Source organism: Piliocolobus tephrosceles, chromosome 2 (genome assembly GCF_002776525.5).
Source record: "Piliocolobus tephrosceles isolate RC106 chromosome 2, ASM277652v3, whole genome shotgun sequence".
NCBI lineage: Eukaryota > Metazoa > Chordata > Mammalia > Primates > Cercopithecidae > Piliocolobus > Piliocolobus tephrosceles.
The window spans coordinates 32,159,878-32,169,486 of NC_045435.1; the positions used below are offsets into that span (position 1 = coordinate 32,159,878).

General features: G+C 37.2%; 1 protein-coding gene across 2 annotated transcripts in view; it reads right to left on the reverse strand.

The window, feature by feature from the left end:
* The window catches only part of LSAMP (limbic system associated membrane protein), a 652,155-nt gene that overhangs the window by 209,672 nt on the left and 432,874 nt on the right, over positions 1-9,609 (reverse strand). The window lies entirely within an intron of this gene.

Genomic DNA, 9,609 nt, shown 5'->3' on the forward strand with positions numbered 1-9,609 from the left:
AATTTAGGATGGGGTTATATCTGGATAAGCCCATCCTAAGTCAAGAGGCGTGTGTAATAATTTAATGCTTTGCTTTCTTATTGAACTGAAAGCTTCATCTGTGCAAGGACCATGTCTGTCTTGCTCGTCCTTGTGTCTGTTTACAGAGTGAACACTGTAAATAATTCTTGACAAATGAACAAATTGTGAGATGGAGATCAAGATTAATCTGAGTATAATTCCGTATTGATGGATGACATATTTTAAAACCAATATACAAGTAAGACACTGAACATAAAGCATAAGATTGTTTTTTATCTATTTTCTCTTTTTAAAGAAAAAAATGAAAATATTAAAAAATTAAAAATATAAGAGATAAATGAAAGCAATTAATAGAATAAATTGCGTCATTATTCTCTTTTGAATGTTACTGCATGGTCAACAGTCTTTACCTGCAAAATGCATAACTTTGACTGTTCCACATCCATATGTTACCAGGTTTGACTCACTGAATCTCCTGGAGGGTCCACACAAGAAAGCCCCAGAGAAATAATTTCCTGAAACTTAACCTGTAGATAATGTATTCTTTGTGTTAAATATGAAATCATACGAATTCTAACATGCTAACTTGAAGGACCAGATGTTACTCGCGACAGGTACTTCTGTAATGCAACTTAAGCAAATGAGTTCAGTTTAACATTATATATTTCTCTCAAGCCCATGAGGTCAGAGTCTAGGCTGGTCATATTGGGTGAGTTTACAATTTGAAGTAAAACAGATGGGAGTAATAGCATTAATGAAATTAAAAATACCATCAGTCAAGGGTTCAGACTTGGAAATGAATTGAAAGGGGAATCTCAGATCAAGTGGTTAAAACTCAACGTCCAGTGAGAAAATGGGATTTCACACTTTTCGGACTCCTCTTAGCTTCTCCAAGCACAATATTTTCCCACTCACTCCATCAAATTGCAAAATACTTTTTAAGTGAGATCTGACTTGTGGCTGAAAAAGAAAATTACACAGTACCTCTTGGGTTGTTCTCAGCCTAAAGGGTTAAATCCTCAGTGTGCTTTTTGAGTTTTTCAGTGCTAGAGAGCTACGGAGGTTGTGAAAACCTTTGCAGAAATGAAATGCATAGAAACTCTTTCTGTGACCCTGAGCAATCCTGACAACACATGATGCACATTTGAGAAGGGACTTCCTCATGAATGTGAGAATAAAGATTTAGAAACAAAGTTAAATGAAGATGGGAGCAGCATTGCTCACAGAAAGAAGATCAAACACTCCATAGAAAATACACGCTATGGTGCAATTGCCCTCTGGGAGTCACAGGATTATGAAAGTCTAACTTAATTAAGGGAGAAAATAGGTCATATTTAATAACCGCATGTGTGACACATCATTTTGAACTATATAACTGAAGAGGGGAGAAAAATTAAGAAATCAGAAATGTAAGAAGGCACACAGAGAATGCATAAATGTCTTCAACTTCATCTAATTCAGGTGTTTTTTATTTTGTATGTATGAAAAATTCACCATTCTTCTAATTTACCTTTTTAAAAGCATTTGCAGTATACTTGAAAAGGAAATTTCAGGCACATAAAGAAAGAAACAAAATGGCCTTGCCAATTTTTTTAAACTAAATTAAGAAGTAATAAGTATTCTCCTCATAAAAATATACCATGCATATTTCTTTCTTTTCTTTCTCTCATGTCATCAAATGACAGACAATCAAGTATTGTGAACCCTGAGTAGAATCTTCCCTTATCCAGGGCTCAATGTCCCTGTGGGGTCGAGCTAATTACAGGTACATTTCCTTTGCAAGGCAGTCACACTCTGTACTGTTGAAGGCACAATTAATAATTGAACAAAGCTAGCCATTTTTTTTTTTTTTTCCTCACATGGCCACGGGTTGCAGGCAGCTTTGCTGTCACACAGGGAGCAGAGTCTCTTCCACATAGCTTGTTTATAGTCTCCAAGGAAGACTTCACATTATAGGCTGAAAAGAATCACCTACTGTTTCCATATTTTGAAAGAATTTTTTTAAAAAACCATGATAACAAACAAACAAAAATCCTAGTTTCCTTTATAAAATAGCAAAGGAAAGTTCTCTCTCCTATCACCAGGAATACAATTATGATCAGTTGGTTATTTAGGTCAGATGTAAAAGAAATGAAAGAGGAGGCGTGGGAATGGAAGGGAGAATAGTAGTCTGCCCTCAAGTCTGCAAATGCAACAGAAAGCGAGTTTTGCATGTGCCAGAATAGAATCTGACTTACAAAGTGGGAATAGACGGAAGACCGTAGAAGAGTAAAGTTGTTTCCTTTAAGATGTCTGGGCCCGGGCGTGGTGGCTCAAGCCTGTAATCCCAGCACTTTGGGAGGCCGAGACAGGCGGATCACAAGGTCAGGAGATGGAGACCATCCTGGCTAACCTGGTGAAACCCCGTCTCTACTAAAAAAAAAAAAAAAAAAAAAAAACTAGCCGGGTGAGGTGGCGGGCGCCTGTGGTCCCAGCTATTCGGGAGGCTGAAGCAGGAGAATGGCGTAAACCCGGGAGGCGGAGCTTGCAGTGAGCTGAGATCCGGCCACTGCACTCCAGCCTGGGCCACAGAGTGAGACACGGTCTCAAAAAAAAAAAAAAAAAAAAAGATGTCTGAAGGGGCTTGGTGGGGGATATCCCCAAAGCCCTACCCAGCCATGGATGAGTGCAGCAAATCCTTGTCCTGTGTCCCAAGCCATGGCCTTGAGCAGGAGTCTATAAACTTTTCGGTAAAGGGCCAAATAGAAAATATTTTACATGTGTGGGACAAGTGATCTTTGTTGCAATTATTCAGTGATGCTGTTTTAGAACAAAAGCAACCGTAGAGAATTTGTAAATGAATGAGCATGGCTGCGTTGCAATAAAACTTTATGTATGTACACTGAAATGTGAATTATATATATATGTGTAAATATATATATCTATAGAGAGAGAGAGAGAGAGATTTTTGCAAGTCAAAGAAATAAAATTATTTTGATTTTTTTCCATTTAACAATTAAAAAACTATGCCTGCCTTACAAGAGACCCTGAAGGAAGCCCTAAACATGGAAAGGAACAACTGGTACCAGCCATTGGAAAAACATGCCAAAATGTAAAGACCATCGAGGCTAGGAAGAAACTGCATCAACTAATGAGCAAAATAACCAGTTAATATCATAATGGCAGGATCAAGTTCACACATAACAATATTAACCTTAAATGTAAATGGACTCAATGCTCCAATTAAAAGACACAGACTGGCAAACTGGATAAAGAGTCAAGACCCATCAGTCTGCTGTCTTCAGGAGACCCATCTCACGTGCAGAGACATACATAGGCTCAAAATAAAGGGATGGAGGAAGATCTACCAAGCAGATGGAGAACAAAAAAAAGCAGGGGTTGCAATCCTAGTCTCTGATAAAACAGACTTTAAACCATCAAAGATCAAAAGAGACAAAGAAGGCCATTACATAATGGTAAAGGGATCAATTCAACAGGAAGAGCTAACTATCCTAAATATATATGCGCCCAATACAGGAGCACCCAGATTCATAAAGCAAGTCCTTAGAGACTTACAAAGAGACTTAGACTCCCATACAATAATAATGGGAGACTTCAACACTCCACTGTTAACATTAGACAGATCAATGAGACAGAAAGTTAACAAGGATATCCAAGAATTGAACTCATCTCTGCACCAAGCGGACCTAACAGACATCTATAGAACTCTCCACCCCAAGTCAACAGAATATACATTCTTCTCAGCACCACATCGCACTTATTCCAAAATTGACCACATAATTGGAAGTAAAGCACTCCTCAGCAAATGGAAAAGAACAGAAATTATAACAAACTGTCTCTCAGACCACAGTGCAATCAAACTAGCACTCAGGACAAAGAAACTCAAATCAAAACCGCTCAACTACATGGAAACTGAACAACCTGCTCCTGAATGACTACTGGGTACATAACGAAATGAAAGCAGAAATAAAGATGTTCTTTGAAACCAATGAGAACAAAGATACAACATACCAGAATCTCTGGGACACATTTAAAGCAGTGTGTAGAGGGAAATTTATAGCACTAAATGCCCACAAGAGAAAGCAGGAAAGATCTAAAACTGACACTCTAACATCACAATTAAAAGAACTAGAGAGGCAAGAGCAAACACATTCAAAAGCTAGCAGAAGGCAGGTAATAACTAAGATCAGAGCAGAACTGAAGGAGATAGAGACACAAAAAACCCTCCAAAAAATCAATGAATCCAGGAGTTGGTTTTTTGAAAAGATCAACAAAATTGACAGACCGCTAGCAAGACTAATAAAGAAGAAAAGAGAGAGGAATCAAATAGACGCAATAAAAAATGATCAAGGGGATATCACCACCGACCCCACAGAAATACAAACAACCATCAGAGAATACTATAAACACCTCTACGCAAATCAACTAGAAAATCTAGAAGAAATGGATAATTTCCTGGACACTTACACTCTCCCAAGACTAAACCAGGAAGAAGTTGAATCCCTGAATAGACCAATAGCAGGCTCTGAAATTGAGGCAACAATTAATAGCCTACCCACCAAAAAAAGCCCAGGACCAGATGGATTCACAGCTGAATTCTACCAGAGGTACAAGGAGGAGCTGGTACCATTCCTTCTGAAACTATTCCAATCAATAGAAAAAGAGGGAATCCTCCCTAACTCATTTTATGAGGCCAACATCATCCTGATACCAAAGCCTGGCAGAGACACAATAAAAAAAGAGAATTTTAGACCAATCTCCCTGATGAACATCGATGCAAAAATCCTCAATAAAATACTGGCAAACTGGATTCAGCAGCACATCAAAAAGCTTATCCACCATGATCAAGTGGGCTTCATCCCTGGGATGCAAGGATGGTTCAACATTCGCAAATCAATCAACGTAATCCAGCATATAAACAGAACCAAAGACAAGAACCACATGATTATCTCAATAGATGCAGAAAAGGCTTTTGACAAAATTCAACAGCCCTTCATGCTAAAAACGCTCAATAAATTCGGTATTGATGAAACGTACCTCAAAATAATAAGAGCTATTTATGACAAACCCACAGCTAATATCATACTGAATGGGCAAAAACTGGAAAAATTCCCTTTGAAAACTGGCACAAGACAGGGATGCCCTCTCTCACCACTCCTATTCAACATAGTGTTGGAAGTTCTGGCTAGGGCAATCAGGCAAGAGAAAGAAATCAAGGGTATTCAGTTAGGAAAAGAAGAAGTCAAATTGTCCCTGTTTGCAGATGACATGAATGTATATTTAGAAAACCCCATCGTCTCAGCCCAAAATCTCCTTAAGCTGATAAGCAACTTCAGCAAAGTCTCAGGATACAAAATTAATGTGCAAAAATCACAAGCATTCTTATACACCAGTAACAGACAAGCAGAGAGCCAAATCAGGAATGAACTTCCATTCACAATTGCTTCAAAGAGAATAAAATACCTAGGAATCCAACTTACAAGGGATGTAAAGGACCTCTTCAAGGAGAACTACAAACCACTGCTCAGTGAAATCAAAGAGGACACAAACAAATGGAAGAACATACCATGCTCATGGATAGGAAGAATCAATATCGTGAAAATGGCCATACTGCCCAAGGTTATTTATAGATTCAATGCCATCCTCATCAAGCTACCAATGAGTTTCTTCACAGAATTGGAAAAAACGGCTTTAAAGTTCATATGGAACCACAAAAGAGCCCGCATTGCCAAGACAATCCTAAGTCAAAAGGACAAAGCTGGAGGCGTCACGCTACCTGACTTCAAACTATAGTACAAGGCTACAGTAACCAAAACAGCATGGTACTGGTACCAAAACAGAGATATAGACCAATGGAACAGAACAGAGTCCTCAGAAATAATACCACACATCTACAACCATCTGATCTTTGACAAACCTGAGAGAAACAAGAAATGGGGAAAGGAATCCCTATTTAATAAATGGTGCTGGGAAAATTGGCTAGCCATAAGTAGAAAGCTGAAACTGGATCCTTTCCTTACTCCTTATATGCAGATTAATTCAAGATGGATTAGAGACTTAAATGTTAGACCTAATACCATAAAAACCCTAGAAGAAAATCTAGGTAGTACCATTCAGGACATAGGCATGGACAAGGACTTCATGTCTAAAACACCAAAAGCAACAGCAGCAAAAGCCAAAATTGATAAATGGGATCTGATTAAACTAAAGAGCTTCTGCACAGCAAAAGAAACTACCATCAGAGTGAACAGGCAACCTACAGAATGGGAGAAAATTTTTGCAATCTACTCATCTGACAAAGGGCTAATATCCAGAATCTACAAAGAACTCAAACAAATATACAAGAAGAAAACAAACAACCCCTTCAAAAAGTGGGGAAAAGATATGAACAGACATTTCTCAAAAGAAGACATTCATACAGCCAACAGACACATGAAAAAATGCTCATCATCACTCGCCATCAGAGAAATGCAAATCAAAACCACAATGCGATACCATCTCACACCAGTTAGAATGGCAATCATTAAAAACTCAGGAAACACCAGGTGTTGGAGAGGATGTGGAGAAATAGGAACACTTTTACACTGTTGGTGGGTTTGTAAACTAGTTCAACCATTATGGAAAACAGTATGGCAATTCCTCAAGGATCTAGAACTAGATGTACCATATGACCCAGCCATCCCACTACTGTGTATATACCCAAAGGATTATAAATTATTCTACTACAAAGACACATGCACACGTATGTTTATTGCGGCACTATTCACAATAGCAAAGACTTAGAATCAACCCAAATGTCTATCAGTGACAGACTGGATTAAGAAAATGTGGCACATATACACCATGGAATACTATGCAGCCATAAAAAAGGATGAGTTTGCATCCTTTGTAGGGACATGGATGCAGCTGGAAACCATCATTCTTAGCAAACTATCACAAGAACAGAAAACCAAACACCGCATGTTCTCACTCATAGGTGGGAACTGAACAATGAGCTCACTTGGACTCGGGAAGGGGAACATCACACACTGGGGCCTATCATGGGGAGGGGGGGGGGGGGAGGGATTGCATTGGGGAGGTATACCTGATATAAATGATGAATTGATGGGTGCTGACGAGTGGATGGGTGCAGCACACCAACATGGCACAGGTATACGTATGTAACAAACCTGCACGTTATGCACATGTACCCTAGAACTTAAAGTATAATTAAAAAAAAAAAACAATTAAAAAACTATTCTTCACTTGCAGGCAGTACATAAATGGAGCAGACTAAATTTGATACACAGGCTGTGGTTTGCTGACAGAGGTTACTGACTACTGAGAATCCCTGTGAGTGTATCTGTTTTCCTGGTTGATACTGAAGTCTCCAGGGTCCTCTGAGTTTATGTAAATACAGCCTTTACTCTGGCCTCTGTTCTTTTGGTGACTTGAAACATTACAGAAAAACAAGGGGTCAAATCACATGTTCATTATCATGGGAAAGTTTATGAGCGTTAGTTATGACTACCCAAACTCCTAGACAAGGTGGGAAAGGCTCTGAAACTCTGGTTCCCCATCAGAAGTTTTGTAAATTCAAGGGATAAAAAGGAATCTATCTTTAGGTTCAATTCAGCCATAGAAAATTTTTCTTGAAAAGCCTATTTGCTAGTCAACATTGTGCCAAAATAAATACTTTCTATTAATGCAGTTCATTATTTGATTGTAACTTGAATAGACTCTTTCTTTCTAACTCCCATATCCCTTATTTTATCTACCACCTTGTTCCACAAAAGAGTAAGAAATTATAAATAGTATCTTTATAAAGACATTTAAATTAATTAGAAAAGGTGAGACAAAATAAAAATAATGGTAAGAAAACAAGATGATATAGCACAAGTGTGATCTGAAATGGACTTGATCCCATAAACTTCTGCATAGCTTGTTTATAATCAATTTTTAATGTGTAATTTATGTATAATAATTTATATATTTTTACAGATGGTCCATAAATTTGACTCTAAGTTTACAATAAAGGGCATACAATCACTTATGAAAATTCACTGAGTCCTTTCTTAAAAAGCAAATGATTGCTTAGGAAAAAAGAAAGTAGAGATACTGAAAAACAAAACAAATTTCCTCAAATGGTCTTCTCAAAGGAAAACTGTAAAACAATTAACAATCTCTCAATTATAACATTACAGTAAACACAATGATTTTAGAAGGTGTCTTTTATAAAATCCTTAAACATGAGCCAATAGCTTCTACACCAAATTGCTATTCAGTAAAAGCAATGCTACTTGGGACACGGGTAGGTGGCATGGGACTGGAGCCAACACAATGCCATCCAAGTAGAATGTGCTCTGAAGGTTTAATTCATTCCAAGGGAAAGATATAATATCTGCACGTTTGTACTCGAGACAATCCTTTATACATTTTTTTTCCACATGAGGTCTAAAATAACTACGCGAGTCAATGAGTTTGAGATTTCTCTCCCAAATAAATGTCTCATGTATATATTATCAATAAATGAGAAATTGCCTGTGTTAATAAGGATGAGTTTTGAGTGACACTTTCTCAAGAAAATAGAGGCCTCTAATAAGAATATCTGCCTAAATATAAAACTATTCTATAGGTTGGTCCAAATTTTACTTGAGAAATTAATTTGGGATCTACCATCAAACAGAGGACCCATCTTTTCACACCACAAAATACAGATAGTTTTAAAGACATTATAACCAAATGCTATCCTGGATTTTTAGAAATGTCTCAATTTAGCTCCTGTTGTGCATCTAGTCTTGCATAACATTTTTATGGTGTTCATTCTAAAATTAATATGTTGTAACAAATCTCTAGTTGCTTACATGAGAAAATTTTGTGACTATAATATATAAATTAGTTTAATTTGTGGGTTCTCTACAAAATCAATAATATTTTATAAGAAAAATTGACCTATTGCCTATCTTTCTGGAAGATTTAAATAGAATGCTACATTCTATAAAGACTGTGTTATTTGACAAAACATAGTTTTGCATACCAGAAAATGTAATTGGTAGAGTACAGGAGTATGTATGCAGCTGATCTTAAATAATTTGCTCAAACATTTAAATAAAATTCAAAAAGCAGGAGGCCTGGGAACATTTTCATGGCGATAATGGTGAGAAGGGGGAGGAAAGGATGTAGAAGACATTCCAGGGAAATGAGTTTCTGATTTTGACTGAATTAGTATCAATAGCTGAGACTCATAATGAGTTCATGCAACTTAGTCCATGTCTGACACCCATCACAGAACCTGATGCCAAGGACAGTACAATAAAAGTGAGAAACAATTTTGTATTTTCCTGATATATTTCTTCACAAGGTGCTACAAGTTAGAAAACTGTAGTTAAAAGCAACGCAAACAAACTTACAAATAACTATGTAAAATTAATTCAGACAAAATATTACCCCAAGACACTCAATCACCAAACTGGCATATATTTTACATATAATATCAAGCCATTTAATGCTTCTGTATTTGTTGCATTGCAGGGGGCTGTTCTATTGAAACTGAAATTTTACAGATAGATAGATAGATAGATAGATAGATAGATAGATAGATAGATAGAT